Raw genomic sequence first — 16,760 nt, forward strand, 5'->3', positions numbered from 1 at the left:
ACATTCTAGCCGGGGACAGAGACAGCTATCCAGTGGAAATCAATTGAGTAGATAGTATATTAACCTGTTTGCAAACCTGTCACTGGAGTCGTAGGACTGCCCCGTATTGTGTCTGAGGAAAAAGATTGGCCACCATGTCTCTCCCCCGAGGGGCACCTGGTGGACTGAGATCAACCCCCTCCTGGTTAGCAGCCACGTGCTTAAGCACCGACCACCACCAGGGCCCGTAGATAGTGTGCTTGACGGTGCAGGTGGTCAAGTGGACATGCACGCAGGAAGGGAACGAGGAGTTTTTCAGAGCCCCGGGGTGGTGTCCATGGTTAAGCATTTGTCTTACTAATGGGAAGGTCGGTGCACATTGCCTACTCCTAAAGGACCCCCAACGAAATGTAATCCTTTTCAGAAAAGTCAGGGCCACAAACTGTGGAGCAAAGGTCCACTCTGACATCCCGGGTCACCAGGAACCAGAATCGACTCGAGGGCAACTGTTGTTTGTTTACTAGAAATGGTTGTGGGCTGGGGCCGGGAGGGGGTGGGCGGTGGGTGGTGTGGTTCACAAGTTCCTAAAGAAGAAGGATAGCCAGCTGGGGGAAGGAAGGCTCTTGGGGTGACTTGTGAGTGGAGGGGCCCCAAAGGAGGTGGCATGGGAGAAGGAGAAGGTGAGGGCGAGGGAGGTTGGGAGTGTTTGTAGGTAGACTCGGTGAGACGAGGAGCCAGCCAGGAGCACAACAGGGAGTCAGTGATTTTTATGAAGGGCAGCAAGAGAAAGCCACCCAGGCAGCACACAGCACGGTACCATCATGGAAGACCCAGGGCGTTCAGGTTATAGGCATGTCTCCCCGATGAGGCTGTCAGCATCTTGAAAGGACCCATTCACACTGGCCAAGCCAAGGGCTGAGCACATTCCAAAATATTCAGTGAATATTCACAGTTGGAAGGCATTCTTCCTTCATCTTGCTGCCCCCAGCCACGGGGAGCTCCCTGCGTGGTGCCTGAGGCTGCTTTTCTATACTTCGCTAGAGGTCCACCACCGCAGCTAGGGAAGCTAACCAAGGGTCTGGCCCCAGGGAGGACTGGGGTTTGGGCCAAGCAGGAGTCCCGCTGTGTTAGCCCCAGTTGACCAGAGAAACAAATTCATAGACACTTATATGTGTTTTAAAAGAGAACTTTATATCAAAGAAAAATTGTACATTATGAAAACATCCCAGCCCAGTCCAGATCAAGTCCTTAAGTCTGATATTAGCCCATATGTCCGATACCAGTCTATAAATCCCTCTTCCTACTCATGAAACACAAGCAATGATGCTGATGCAGGAAGATCACAGGCCAGTGGGTGGAAAGCCTTGTGGACCCAGTGGTGGTGGAGGCATCCCAGCGCTAGCAGGGGTCTCCAAGTGAGCCCTGCGGCTCCAGGGCTCTAGTGTAGCTCTGTGTGTCTTGTCAGCAGGAATGTCTCACAGGAAGGGAGCTATTGATTTCCGTGGGCACCTCCAAATGAGGTCATCAAGCTGCAACCTGAATGACAGCTTAGACTCCACCCCTCCACAAGTTGACACCAGAGTATGTTGCTCACGTGCTCTTGGGCTGTGTGGCCCCTCCTGGAGTAGGCGTGCGGCAGCCTCCTCCTTGAAAATCCCCTTCTATTTCTGGTGGTCCAGAGTCTCTTGGTCCCTCCCCAGTGAGCACTGCCCAGTGATACCCTGTGGCCTGCCCAGAGAGGGCATCTCATCCGTAAGTGGCTGGGTGCTGTTTATGTCAACATCTACCTCCCACCCCACTTAAGAGCTTGGCGTGCCTCCAACCGTGCCCTACCTGGATGAGGCCCCGATGCCACTGCACATCTACCGGGACTGGGTCTTCCCCAGCAGGCCCTGCATCATGCACAATGCCCTGCAGAAGTGGTCGCTCCCCTATCTGAGGTGGGTGCAGCCCTGGGCTGGGCTAGGGTGATGGGCGAGCTGTCTTGTGGCATGTGGGCATGCTCTTAGAGTCCCTTCCCCTAGGGCCACGGTGGGTGCCACGGAGATGAGCGTAGTGGTGACCACAGATGGCTATGCTGATTCCGTGCGCGGAGACCACTTCGTGATGCCAGCCGAGCGCCTGCTGCCCCTGTGAGGTGTGTTGGACGTCCTGGAGGGCAGGGCCCGGCACTCTGGCGTGCTCTACGTGCAGAAGCAGTGCTCTAACCTGCTTACCGAGCTGCCCCAGCTGCTGCTCGACTTGGAGCCCCACGTGCCCTGGGCCTCCGAGGCTCTGGGTGAGAGGGGGCGACTGGGGCAGAGGGCAGTCGTTGAGAATACACAGCAGAAGCACACACCAAGCTTCTACACTGACAGCTCGGTGACATTGATTGTCTTGGCCCACACCCACCACCCCATGGCCAGGGTCAGGCCCTGCCGCCCTGGAAGCCTTGACTGTTGACCGACTGCAAAGGATTAGTGCTCTAACTTTTGCCTGTGGGGGGCTGGGCCCACTCCCCAAGCCCTCCAAACCATGGCCTCTTCGCCACTTTTCCCTGGGATGGCCCTCGCTCGCACGCAGCACCCCTGCCCATATCCTGTTGGGTGTTATCCCAGACCCAACCTGCAGGGGACAACCGCTCCTAACTCTCCTCCTCTGTCCTGCAGGGAAGATGCCAGAGGCGGTGAACTTCTGGCTGGGGGAGGCGGCCGCAGTGATGTCCTGTAGGTGTCTCTGGGATGCAGGGACAGGGAGGAGCCAGGATGGGGCCAAGGGTGGGAGGCTGGCCTGGAGGGTCGGTCTACAATTCTGCGAACAGAGGAGGAGCGGCGTTGCAGCGTGGTGGGTGGGATGACTTTGGTGTGGGGGCGCACTAGACATCTCTCAGAGGGCACGTTGGCCCCGGAGGTGAACTTGGGAGAACCCTATGCGTGGATATTTACCTCTTTGGAGAGATGACCCGCATGGGGCGTGTGGTGAGTGCCAAGTCCCTGGTGGCTGGGATCTGGAATGCCCTCCACCCCAGACCCCCCCTGGGCATCTCCTGGAGTCTGGTTTGACTATGTCGTTGAGAATACACAGAGCAAAAGCACACACCAAGCTTCTACGCTGACAGCTCAGTGACATTGATTCAGTCCCTCTAGTTGGTTCAAACGTTCTCACCCTCCCTTCCCGAGTTCTTCTCCCTGAGGGAAATGAGGGGGCTTCAGAAACTGTGTAGAAAATAATGGGATTCCCCCTCCCCCTTATAAATTCATTGTCCTCCAGGATCCTGGCTGTTCTTTGAAGAGGCTGTTTTCAGTCTGAGCCCGGATGGAGTTTAAAAGAGCACCATGCTCATGGCAGAGGGATGGAGATCCTTTACTGGCTAAGTTGAACTAGTACTGGGCGTAAAGGAGACATCAGGGGACACTTTGGATGGAAGGTTGAAATCTTTATTCGCAGGACTTTCTCGTTTTTACACCCCTGGCTGTCTTGAGGCGCAAGGCTCTGGGTGGGCAGGTTCTGCCTCTCATGTGCCCTGCTCCGCCAAATCTGCCCAGGACCTTCTTTGTGTTGGCAGTGCACAAGGACCACTACGAAAACCTCTACTGTGTCCTCTCTGGAGAGAAACATTTCCTGTTTCACCCGCCCAGCGATCGACCCTTCATCCCCTATGGTAGGGCTGGGACCTGCCTTACGCATGGGCCCCAAACCAGAGGAAGGGTAGCGAGGCTTCCCTGCCTGTGTCCCTGGGGCCAGGCAGCCAACAGGAGAGGCTGGGAGGAGGTGTGAGGGGCTGGGAGCACTCTTTGCTGAGCTCCCCCTTTTTCTCTGGCATCAGAGCTGTACACCCCAGCAACCTACCGACTCACTGAGGCGGGCACCTTTGAGGTGGTGGATGAAGAGGCCATGGAGAAGGTGTCCATCTTGGCCCTGGGCCTCAGGGAGGGGCAAGCTCATCCATCTCCGAGGAGCAAGTGGGCCCCAAAAGTCCTGGGAAGGTGGCCCCTTCCTCCGTAAGGTCCCACCTTCTGGGGCTGGCTTCCCAGGGCGGATGGAGGGGGACCTTTGGCCCTTACCGTTGGCAAGGCCAAAGGCCGAGTTCCCCGGTCCTGCTCCGTCCCCAGGTGCCCTGGCTTCCACTGGATCCCTTGACACCAGATCTGTCCCGGTACCCACAGTACCGTGGGGCCCAGGCCCTCCGCTGCACCATGCAGGCCGGCGAGATGCTCTACCTGCCGGCCTTGTGGTTCCACCACGTGTAGCAGTCCCAGGGCTGCATTGCTGGTGAGGAGCTGCTGGCCTCGGCCAGCGGGTGGGCTGGGGAGGCTCTGGGTCAGAGCTGGGCCACCCACTCCTGTGCTTGCTCTCCCCACAGTGAACTTCTGGTACGACATGGAGTATGACCTCAAGTACAGTTACTTCCAACTGCTCGACACCCTCACCAAGGCCTCAGGCCTGGACTAGTGGAGCCCCCAGGGAACGTGCCCCCCCACAGCTCAGGGGGCACTCTGGCTCCTCCCCAGATAGGCCCCCACAGAGACACCCTGCAATCTGTCTGACCCAGAACCCCGTTTGGGTTGGGACCGATCCTGGAGACTATCGTGGGTGATAGGAGGAGGACCAGGAAGTGCCAGGCAGGTGTCTAGGTCAGGGTTCCCAGAAAGCTGCCACGCAGGTGAAGCAGCCCCGTGGGTGGAGGCCAGCTGCGGCGTCCTCCCTCCTCTGTAAAGCTGTGAAGTGGACATAATGATGGTCCCTACCTTTCTGGCTGCCCTGGGGCCTGGAGAGGGTTTCTGTAAGGGCCCGCTCGCTCGCTCGAAAGACATGCTCAATAAAGCCGGGGAGGCTCCATGTGGTACCTGCCCCTTGTGGATTTCTGTGTCTCCAGGAGGGCGGGGAGGGTTCAGATGGAAATGTCAGAGAGAGGAGCTAGCTCCCTGTCTGTCCAGGGACCACAGCTTGTACTCCGGTCTGTCCGGCAGGCCAACCCTGTTTTAACTCTCTGCCAGGGCTCATTGACTGGGACTCTGGTTTGCTTCGCGATGGGGTTGGTGGCCTGGGGACGAGCCTGTGTCTCCTAACCAGCACAGGGACCAGGGGACATAAACTGCCCCACCCCCACCCCTGGGCTGCTCCTCTGCAGAAGGAACTGGCTTTCTCATGCTGCCCCCACAAAAGGGGAGATGAGCCCCCTTCCCCTGGGTGCCCACCTGGAGCTCCAGTCCTGGCCATCTCTGGGGACCCAGGTGGCCCAGGCCCTGGCTTTGAAGAGCTGTTTTTAGTAACAGCCACTCCCCTGCTGTGATGATAGGCTCCGGATACACCCCTCCTCCGGGTCTGCTTCAGTGGAGACTGGGCATTCCTGTCCTTCTGGTACCTGGATGTTGCTACAAGCCTTGTTGGTGGGGACTCTGCCCTTGCCCTACCTCTGGCGGCTGCCCAGACCTGTGGCCCCTCCAAGCCATACCTTCCTGTCCTGCTCACACGGGTGGTTGGTGAGCTGTCCTGGAAGCAGGACCCAGCTGGGCAGGCCCAGGTGGTGTCTGCTGGGGGCAGTGGGTTTTCCAGGAACCCAGCAGGGGTGGGGGACCTTGAGCCCATGGGAGGGTGTCAGTAGCCCCAGTATAGGCTGAGGTGCCACATTTCTTGGACAGGGTGTGGGGCTTGGGCGGAGCGGAAGATGCAGGTGGGAGGGGCTAGGGAGGCCAGTTGGGACATACTTGGATTTTGGCTTAAAACCCCACAGTCCTCGGCCCAGTGGCTACTGCTGCCTTTGCTCGCCCCGCCTGGGACCCCCAGCCTCATGGCTCTGGTAAGACTGGCGTGGCACTGGAGCCCACTCTGACCCTTGCTCCCCACCTGAGTCCTGGCTAATGCTTTCTCTGGAGGGCTGTGGCCACGGTGGTCTTCAGGTGTAGGGGGCGTGTTTGCCAGCTTTAGGTAGGGGCATGGCTGGGCTGCGGATCCACAGAGCTTCTAGGCAGGGAGAGGCTCCTGGCTGCTCCCCTGCTCCCTCTGAGTCAGTTGCCTGGGCTGTCGGGGCCTGAGACTGATGAGATGGGTGACTTTCCCGGGTTCTTCCTCTACCAGGAACCCCTGGGTGCATGCAGCTGGGACTTCCAACGACAGCTGGGAGGCCAGTGAAAGGGTGTGCTGACACACGCTCCCTGGCCCCAGCGCACCTGGCAGGGCTTCAGCCCAGAGCCCGGGGTAGTTTGGGATGGAGTCCTGGGGTCCTTTGTTCCTCTGCCCTCGGAGAACCTGGAGGGCGCAGGGCTTGGCTCCCATGGGCTGCCTGGCCTGGTAACCTCCCACCTGCCCCAGCACAGAGGTGGCTTCCAGAACTGCCCCCTGACCAGGGGTGGGATGCACAGGGAGGAGCGAGTGAGCAAGCAGGAGCTTAGTCCTAGCAGGCCGCTCCCTCCATGCCCTTCTGTATGCCCACCCAGAGCTTTGTAAGCGAGGGCATGGGCTGGGGCAGACAGGTGGCAAGATGGGAGCCTGCTGGTTCCAGGAGAGGGAAGCGGAGAGCACAGCGATCCTGCCTCTGGGTCTCCGGCCAGTTGCTGGGTCACCTCTCCATGCCTCCGCCTCCTCGTGAGGCAGCGTAGTAGTCAGCTGAGTTAATGTATGGATAGCCCTTGGGACAGACCTGTCATGGGCATTGTGTAAGTTCCTATGGACGTGCCCTGTCTCTTCTAGACTCGGGGTTCTGGGTGGCCTTGGCCCTGTTGGTGCAGGGTGAGCCCTCACAGGTGCCCCAACCTCCCTTCCATCGCCTGCGGCCTTTGGTCATGTCATCCCACAGCAAGCTTGTCCTCTCCCCGCTGCTCTACAGGCCAAGTTGCCCGGGACCTGCCTGCTCACCATTCGTGTGCTGCAGGCCCACAGCCTGCCTGCCAGGGACGTGGGTGAGTTGACCAAGAGAGGAGAAGGGAACTGAGGTTGCAATTGGAGCAGGGCAGGGACGGTGGGAGGTGGCAGGAGGGCTGGGCCTGCGAGGTCCTGGGAGGAGGGGCTGCAAAGAGTGATGGGCAAGGGCTGGTGATGGAGGGTGGGGCTTGGTGCGTCCCCAGGGATCCCTCTGGTGGTGAACTCTGCGTGGCTTGGGGGAGAATTGGCCCTCATTTCTTCTCCTCCAAGTGACCCACCGTGAATTCTATGTGACCCTGTGGCTGCCCACGGCCTGCAACCACCGGCTCCAGACGCGCACGGTCAACAACTGCAGAAACCCTGTCTGGAACCAGAGCTTCTACATCCGGGTGCACAGCCAGATCAAGGTGGGCCTGCCTCAGCCCAGTCCTGCGTACCCCCAGCGCCACCCCCACACCACCCCCCACCCCATGGCCCTGTCCCGCTGCTCCCCTTCCAGAACATGGTGGAGCTGAAAGTCTTTGACCAGGACCTGCTGACCAGCGACGTCCCCATGCTGTCAGTGCTGTTTGACGTGGGCACTCTGCTGCCTGGGGAGTTCCGGCGCCAGAGCTTCTTGCTGAGCCTGCAGGCAAGACTCCACATGGGCGGCCACCCTCGCTACCACCAACGGGATGCTGCTTAAATGCCCTCTTCAAAGAACTTGTTTACAGACCATGAGGTCAGGTTTCCCTGGTGCCCGAGGCCCTTGTCAACCAGGACCTGCTTCCCGAGGAGCGGCCCCCTCCTCGGGGCCACATTATGGACAGCAGCCCTCCCCGCATTGGCACCCCTGGCTGGCATCTGGGTTGGAATCTGCACATACCCACACTGACACACACACTCACACTCACATTCACACCCACACACAGCCTCACACACATACACAGGTACACTCACAAGCAAGCACACGCACTCAACCACTGTCACACTCACACATGCACAGCCATGTGGATACACATGCACACACACTCACACGTGCACACAACCACTCACATGCATGCCCACATACATGCACACGTCTTACCTTTATAACTTGCTTTTTCAGGGTGGGGAGCGGTTTGACGTTGAATTCCGCCTGCGGAGTGTGTGAGTTGGGGGTTGCGGGGGTCAGGGGAGTTGGGGGTTGCGAGGTAGGGAGAGGGGCTCTGGGTCAAATCTGTCCCTTCTGGAAGGAGAGAGCCTCGTGCGCTCAGGGCTGGTGTCCTTCCCCGGGGACCCTCTGTGGTTGGAAGGACTGCCTAGGCTTCCTTGGGGGCAAGAACCTGACCCCCGCTCATGGCTTTTCCCAGGACAGACTGTGCAGAGCAGCTCACCAGCAACGGTGTCCTAGTGGTGAGTCAGATCATTGTAGTGATTGATTCAGGATCATAGTAGTGATTCGGGATCATAGTGGTGACTTGGGGTGGTAATGGTGACTTAGGATCATGGTACTAATTCGGGATCATAGTAGTGATTCGGGATCATAGTAGTGCTGTGTGATCATAGTAGTGATTTGGGATCATAGTAGTGTTTTGGGATCATAGTAGTGCTTTGGGGTCATAGTAGTGCTTTGTGATCATAGTAGTGCTTTGTGATCATAGTAGTGATTTGGGATCATAGTAGTGCTTTGTGATCATAGTAGTGCTTTGGGATCATAGTAGTGATTTGTGATCATAGTAGTGCTTTATGATCATAGTAGTGCTTTGGGATCATAGTAGTGCTTTGTGATCATTGTAGTGCTTTGTGATCATAGTAGTGCTTTGGGATCATAGTAGTGCTTTGGGATCATAGTAGTGCTTTATGATCATAGTAGTGATTTGGGATCATAGTAGTGATTTGGGATCACAGTAGTGATTTGGGATCATAGTAGTGCTTTGGGATTGTAGTGGTGAGTGACACACCCTCCCTCACGCCATCTGCTCACCTGCCCTCCTGGCTGCAAGTCTGTCTGGACCAGGAAAGAGCAAAGTGGGAGGGGCTATGATTTCCAGAGGACATGGGACTGAGGAGCAGGAACCGCGGGCTGCAGGGGAAAGGGTAGTGGTGAGGTATCCTTGCGTGGGAGGGGCGGCATATGAATCTTCTCTTCCCAACACAGGCCCGTGAGCTTTCCCGCTTGCATGTGCGGCTGAAGGAGGCCGGGGACCAGAAGGGTGAGTCTCCCAGGTCACCAGGACAGCCCTGGCCCTCAGCCTATGTCTTCCCCCTTCCTCAGCTGCCCATCCTGGAAGAAGCTGCCAGCCACCTTTAGCCTCCGAAGGCTAGGGGCTGGGGGTGAAACTGCCCGGGCTTACCAAGACCTGGTCTTTTCCCATGACCCTGCTCTGAGGGGGCTGGGCTGGGGGTAACTCCTCCCAGCCTCTGCCAGCCACAGGGGCGGGAGACACCTCACGGGCAGGGAACCCCCTCCCACCCCTACCTCGGTTCCTTTCTCCAGAGTCAAAGGGAAAAGATCAGCTTGTGGTCCCCGGATCCTACGAGGGATCTCAGGAGGCCACCGTAGGCAGTGACTCCTTCCGTTTCCACTTCCCCACCTGCTGGGAGCAGGAGCTGAGTATCCACCTGCAGGTAGGGTGCCCCCTCCCACTGACCCCCTGGAATTCAGGCCCACAGGGCCGGGTGGTACCCCTGCTCTGAGACTCGGGTAAGTGTACAGTTTTAGTCCCCTTGCAGAACGCCCGCCAGGAGCAACTGAAGGTGCCACTCAGGGCCCTGCCATCAGACCAGCTCGTGAGGCTGGTCTTCCCTACGTCCCAGGTACTCTTCACTCAGAGGAAGAGACCTTGATGTGGGGGTGGGACAGGGCCTCAGGCCAGTGCGGGGGTGGGGGCAGGGGGTGACTCCTTCTCTCCCTTTTCTTTTGGGCCAAGCCCCTGGGCTGGGCTGTGGGGGTGCATCCCTGTGGAGATGACTGGGGCATCCCAGGGCCGAAGTTGGGGTGGAGGTGCCAGCCTTTCTGAGTGGTGTTTTGCTGGTTTGCAGGAGCCTCTGATGAAGGTGGAGCTGAGAAAAGAAGACAGGTGAGAGGCTGGGCTGGGGGAGAGCAGCCGGGGGAGGGAGGGCGCTACGTGCAGCTGGGTGGCCTGGAGGACCGGAAGCAAGCGGGTGGCTGCAGCAGGGAGCTCCCAGTCTTGGGAAGGTGCTCAGAGCAGAGAGGGTCCTTCCTCAGCCTTGTAGTCTGCGTGTGGCCTCACTGGGTGGGAGAGAGGTGGGGGCTGAGGAGAGTAACACGCCTGGTTTGAGGAGCACAAAGACCAGAAGGAAGCAACCTTTTGGGTGGAATCAACGTGGCTGGGCCTTCAAGAACTTTTGCTGGCCCTCGGTGTCTGGGAGCATAAGCAGCCCCAACTTAAAGGCCTTTGTTCCTTCTCAGCCCCCGTGCCCCCTCCCCAGTGTAGCCCTGGTCCAGCGTTGCAGGGGAGGGAGAAGCTGAGACTCAGGGCCACCTTTGGCCACAGGGACACCCTCATCTGCCGGCTGGCCTTGCTGTCATGCCGGGCGTGTTTGTGTGGCTCTGGGCCCACCATCCCCCCCTCACTCTCCAAGCTTCAGCACGCAGGCTGAAGGGAGAGAAGAGATGGACGTGGATCTTGCAGGGAGATGGGCCCAGTGTTCTCTTTTCTGACGAGGATGAGCACTGCCTCACTGTCCGTCCATCCCCCCACCCCACCCCCAGACCAGGGGAGCTGGCCGTGCGCCTGGGCTTCGAGCTGTGTGCTGAGGAGCAGGCCTTCCTGAGCAGGAGGAAGCAGGTGGTGGCCAAGGCCCTGCAGCAGGCCCTGCAGCTGGAGGGAGACCTGCAGGAGGACGAGGTCTGTCGGGCTGGGCAGTAGTGTGGGGGTCTCAGGCCGAGTGTTGAGCTGAGTGGGCCTCCACACTTCCATTGCCCGACCAGGGTTGGTTGTAAGGCGGACTTGTGTTTGCCTCTCGTCTGCCCACCTACCCCCCTTGTACTTCCCGGAGCTTTCTTGATGTTATCTTGGGCCCAATGCGGCTGAGCAGTGTCAGAACCACGGGCCCCACCAGGGGTAGCTACCCTTCTCTGTGCGTTGGCCCGTGACCTGGAGCTGCTTTTAAGACTGGGCCTCTCAGACAACTCGGTGGACATCTGGCCAGGCCTCTCTGCTGGTTGGGCTGGCTCCTAAGGAAATGAGCTCCTTGCAAGGGGAGAGGGACGCTGATTTAGGGGTTTTGAGGTGAGCCTGTGTCTTTTAAGAAGTGACCGCCGTACTCCCCAGGCTGGGGATGGGGAGATAAGGCCTGTGGCCTGTACGCTCCCTGGAGTTTTCAAAACCCGAAAGGACCCACCCTGCTGAAGGAGGTTATCCTGACATGACTCTCCTCAGCTGCTCTGACTCAGACCTGCTCCATGGGTCCCCACCAGACTCTGACCTACGCTAACTTGGTGGTGGGGCCAGGGGCAGGGGACTGAGTGGCCACTTGACTTGCTGTGTCATCCTCCTGTGGTTTTTACTGCCCGGCGCACCCTGACCTCCCCTCCACCAACTGGAAGTCCCCGCAGGGCCTCCCTTGAGCCCAGCTGTACTCTGCCCTTCCAGGTCCCAGTGGTGGCAATCATGGCTACTGGTGGAGGGGTCCGGGCAATGACTTCCCTGTATGGGCAGCTGACCGGCCTCAGGGAGCTGGGCCTCTTGGACTGCGTCTTCTACATCACAGGGGCCTCAGGCTCCACTTGGTGAGCAGGCTGAGTGTGGGATCTGGGGGTGAGTGGGCAGAGGCAGGGGTGCCTGTGGTAAGGCTTCTCCAGTGCCCCCTTGGCCTCCCTGACTAGATTGGAAGGTCTGCGAGGAGGCAGGTGGCAGGTGCGATATGCCCAAGGTGCCCCATGGGCTTCGGCTGTCTCCATGGAGCTGGAAGGCACCTGCGGGCTGCTGCCCTGGGAGAGAAGGTCCGAAGGGGTGTGAGGTCTCGGGGGACTCTTAGAGGAACCTGTCTGCCCCCGACCTCTGGCTTTGCCTAGGACCTTAGAAAACCTCTACAAGGATCCAGAGTGGTCGCAGAAGGACCTGGGGGGCGCCACCGTACTGCTGAAGACGCAGGTGACCAAGAACAAGCTGGGCGTGTTGGCTCCCAGCCAGCTGCAATGGTACTACCAGGAGCTGGAGGAGCGCGCTCGCCTGGGACACCCGGCCTGCTTCACCAACCTCTGGGACCTCATCAATGAGGCCATGCGACATGATGGGGTACAGAAGGGCGGCCCATGGAGACGGGCCTGGATCTGGAGGCAGCCCTGCTGGGTAGCAGGGCGAGGGGAGATCTCCAGAGACCAGGCAGCAATGGGTTTACACGGAGTTATCTCCCTACAGCCTGATGTCCACAAGCTCTCGGAGCAGCGACAGGCTCTGAGGCACGGCCAGAAACCTCTCCCCATGTACTATGCCCTCAACACTAAGGGGCGCGGCCTGTCCACCTTTGAATTTGGAGGCAGGTCGAGGCAGCTGGTTGAGGCCCCGGGCGGCCAGGGGTCGGGGAAGGGGTGGTTGGGATGGTGTGGGGAGGCAGTTTTTCATGCCCTTCTCTTTACACTCTGGTCCGGGACCCGAGTGAATCCAGACACCCATGACCCCAGAGTCACTTGGACTGGAGGGGAGTCGCCCCGTCCTTTGTGGCTGCCCTGCGTGGGTTCGGGTGGGCAGGAGGGTGGTGGCCAACAGCGGTCCCTTCCCACCGCAGAGTGGTGTGATTTCTCCCCCTATGAGCTCGGTTTCTCCAAGTAAGGTGCCTTCATCCCCTCCGAGCTCTTCGGCTCCGAGTTCTTCATGGGGCGGCTGATGAAGAGGATGCCTGAGTCCCGCATCTGCTTCCTGGAAGGTGAGGGGGTCTTGGAGAGAGAATGGGGGAGGGGAGGATGTTTCTGGGGGAGCCCCATCACTGAGGCGGGCAGCAGGGAAGGGTCAGGCTGTGACAGGAATGGGGGCTCTCGTCCCCTTGTGTCTGCGCTCCCAGGTATCTGGACCAACCTATATGCAGCCAGCCTCCAAGACAGCTTATACTGGTCCTCGGAGCCCAGTCCGTTCTGGGATCGCTGGGCTCAGACCCTGACCAGCTTGGGTAGGTGCCCAGGCTCCGGGGCTGGTGCTGGGGGTGGGCATGTGACTCCCAGCTCTGTGTGTGTGTGGTGGTGGGGGCACTGGTCTCAGCTCTTTCCCTCTCCGGGGTCACTGCCCTCAGACTGGGCTAGCACCCACGCCCCACTCCCTGGCTGTGCAGACAAGGAGCAGGTCCCAGTGCTGAAGATGGAAGTGCCACCCAGCCTGGCTGGGAGGATCGGGGAGTTGTTCTCTGGCCTCCTGACGTGGCGTCCGCTTGCCCAGGCCACCCACAACTTTCTGCGTGGTCTCCAGTTCCACAAAGACTATTTCCAGCACCCTCACTTCTCCTCCTGGAAAGGTAGCTTCTCCCACCGGGGTCCAGCCCCCTGATGTCTTCCCAGAGCTGTGGGCCTTGGCTCCAGGCCCCTCCTGGGCCCCTCACCTCACCCCTTGGCTCCAGGCCTTCCATGTGTGGCCCCACGGGATGTGGGAAGTAGAGTTTCCTGCTTTCTCCTTCAGCTGGGGCTGGAGGTTGCTTCAGGGCTGGGGCCAGGTGGGTGGGGCCTGAGGGTGGAGTCTTTTTCCAGGAGCAGCCAGTGACTGCCACTGACCAGGGGAGCAAGCGTGGTGTCCTCAGCACCCGTGCTCAAGGCTGCCCTCCCACCCCGCCCACTTCTCCAGACACCAAACTGGATGGACTCCCGAACCAGCTGACCCCTGGGGAGCCCCGCCTGTGCCTGCTGGACGTGGGCTACTTTGTCAACACCAGCTGCCCGCCCCTCCTGCAGCCCACCCGGGACGTGGACCTCATCCTGTCGCTGGACTACAACTTAAATGCCACCTTTCAGGTGGGGGAGCTGATGAGTGGCACCCGAGGATGCTAGGGCGGCTTCACAGTGTGTGCCTTGCTGGCTTCCTCCCAACCCTACGAGACAGGGACCCACATGCTATGGGCTGAGCTGTCCAGAGAAACAAAAGCAGCAACACTCCTTTGTGTAGAAAGAAAGAGCTTTAGATCAAGAAGTCATTTTAGATCAGCAAGGCATCCCAGCCCAGTGTGATTCAAGACCATACTAGTCAGAACCTTCCTCAGCCTCTGTGTAGCTGCAGGCAGATAATGCCCAGGCTGGCGTGAACACGGCCCAGTCGGCGGCTCTCCAGGCTGGTGGCCCCATGGGGCCGTCCCTGGAGACAGAATCCCAGCGAGGAGGAAGAGGCTCATAGCATCTCCCCTTCCTTCCAAGGAGGGATCACCAGGCTTCCACCTGAGTGACAGGTGGGACTCCACCCCTGCACTTTCACGCAGGTCCAAGTGGACATAATATCTAACCACCACACCATGTCAAAAGAACCAAACCAGGATCCCCACCATGGAGTCCATGCTGACTCACCGGGTCCCCCTTGGTGTGTTTCCGAGATCGAACTGCTTATGGGAGTAAAAATGCCCACGGAGCAGTTTGTCACAGGAAATCAGCCTCTAACAACCAATGGGTCAGTAGGCACAATTGTATGGCGATAAAATAGTAAAGGTCTAGTAAAGTCATAGAGGCTAGGAGAGATAGGGGAGCGAGAGTACAATAAAGGAGTCAGGCACGTTTTATGATAGCATGCTCACCTCAGCTCCTCTTGATGGACCACGAGGAAGTGGGGGAAGAGAGAGCATCTGTATTATCTTGGGGTAGTTACAGGTAGCCTTAAGACATGCATATTCAGTAGTTACATACGCCACAAGGTGGGTGGGATCGACAGTAACGCTGAGTTCACAAGTGAGGAAGCCTAACAGCTGCATTGGGGGAAGCTGAGAGGGGGGCTGGGCGACAGCAGGAAGAGAGAGCCAGAGGATGTCTGCCTCTGTAGGGAGATCAGACCAGCCATGTGCTCACTTGAAGGCAGCATGGCTGTTAAGGGAGAGTCTGTGGCTACCAACGTGGAGGCACAAGTTCAGGAACGTGGTGCTCGGCCCTCTCTCCATGGAGCAGCGGGTGGTTTCCCAGTGCTGAACCTGCAGAACCTCGCCCAGCACATAACTGTTTCACCACCAGCACTCCCTGTGAAAAGAACTGGGGTTTCATTCACGCTCCATCAGGGGGCTTTCTCCGCAATGGGGAGAGGATATGATGGTGAATCTGGTTGGCTGCACCTGCACCCCGGCTGGTTGCAGGCCGTCGACAACTCAGCGTTTAGTTTCTGTGTTAATTTAGTGAGAGGTGTGTGCCCTTCATGGCTGGCCTCAGTGATGGCTACAGTCCGTTTGGTGGAGCTCTGAGGGGCTGCAGCACGGCTGTCCACTCCGACTGATGCTTGGTCCTATGTGACGTCAGTGTCCAGGACCAAGGGAGCCCAAGGCAGCTGCAGCTGGTGGGCCGCATGTGCCAAGAGCAGGGCATCCCGTTCCCGCCCATCTCTCCCAGCCTCGATGAGGAGCGCCAGCCTCGGGAGTGCCACAAGTTCTCTGATCCCGGCCGGCCTGAGGCCCCAGTCATTCTGCACTTCCCCCTGGTCAACGACTCCTTCCAGGACTACTCAGCTCCTGGTGAGCCAGCTTGCCGCCACCCCCTTCCTGGTGTCCCAGCCTCCCCGACCCAGCAGACCCTCCCTCCACCCCAGCACCCTGCCCCTCCATGCCCACGATGTGCTCTCTGCACAGGGGTCCCTAGGACACCCGAGGAGCAGGAGGCCGGCCGGGTGAACCTGTCTCCGTCTGACTCCCCCTACCACTACTCGAAAGTGACCTATAGCCAAGAGGACTTGGACAAGCTTCTGGGCCTGGCCCACTACAACATCTGCAACAACCAGGAGCGGCTGCCGGCTGCCCTGCGCGAGGCCGTGCGGAAGAGGAGGCAGCACTGACAGCCCGCCCCGAGTGACACCATGCCTCAGCCTCAGAGAGCCATCCCCCAGTGTTCTGGGGCCTCGGAGGGCCTGGTTGGCCCCAGCAGCACCCTTCCTAGCCTTGGGTGTATGCCCTGGTACCCCAGACGGGGCAGGAGCTGCCAGCACCTCACAGAGGGCCATCTGCACTGTGAACTGAAGCTGTGACTACGGGCTTGCCACAGCTCAGCAGCTGCTCTGGTCCTGGGCCCTGGGCCCCTGGAGCAGGCCACAGTGGGCCTCTTCTCCAAGCACCGGGAGAGGTGGGGTGCAGAGGTGCTGTGGCAGCCGGGATGTAAATGGGGTGGGGTTGGGGTTCGGGGTGGCTGGGCCCGGTGTAGAGTGCTGGCACTGGGGGGAGGGTCCCAGGCTCCCCCGCCCTGCTGCTCTGAATGCTGTACGCAGGGACTCGGGGGCTGTACACATTATATGACTCGTCCCACCAACGGTCTGAGGATGTCATTGCTGCTACGAATGGGGAGACCTTTGGTACCACCATCAAAGACCAGTTTAGGAAACAAGACAAGGACACATCTCCCTGGCCCCGCAAAGAGTTGCCAGCCTCTTGGTGCTGTGCCACCCTTTCCCAGCAGGAAGCCCCGTAGGAGGTGTCTGCTTCGGGCACCCCTGCCCCACCCTCACAGCCAGTAGCTGCCCTCTTTGCCGGGTGGGGGTCAGAGCACCTTGAGGAAGAGCCTAGGAAGGTGTGACCTCGGAAGGGCTGCCCCTTACCAGGAGCTGCCCGTTCCCAGGGTGCTGCGTGCTGGCCTGGCTAGACTGTGGCGAGCCTGCATGGGCAGTCTGTGGCTGGTTCCATGTGGTGACCTGGATGGAGCACGTCCTCACCTACAGCCCCAGGGTCACTTCTGGGCCCACCCACTCACCTACAGCCCCAGGGTCACTTCTGGCCCCACCCACCCCTGTGGAGGAGCAGCGAGGCCCAGTGAATTAATGTTGGGTCCCTGGGTCACACCTGCCCCACCACCACCTCCCTGA

General features: G+C 59.4%; 1 pseudogene; it reads left to right on the plus strand.

Moving 5' to 3' along the window:
- Positions 1-643: 643 nt before the first annotated feature.
- LOC142435813 (cytosolic phospholipase A2 beta-like) lies at positions 644-15,743 on the plus strand (annotated as a pseudogene).
- Positions 15,744-16,760: the final 1,017 nt, after the last annotated feature.

This window comes from Tenrec ecaudatus, assembly GCF_050624435.1.
Source record: "Tenrec ecaudatus isolate mTenEca1 chromosome 1 unlocalized genomic scaffold, mTenEca1.hap1 SUPER_1_unloc_18, whole genome shotgun sequence".
Classification (NCBI taxonomy): domain Eukaryota; kingdom Metazoa; phylum Chordata; class Mammalia; order Afrosoricida; family Tenrecidae; genus Tenrec; species Tenrec ecaudatus.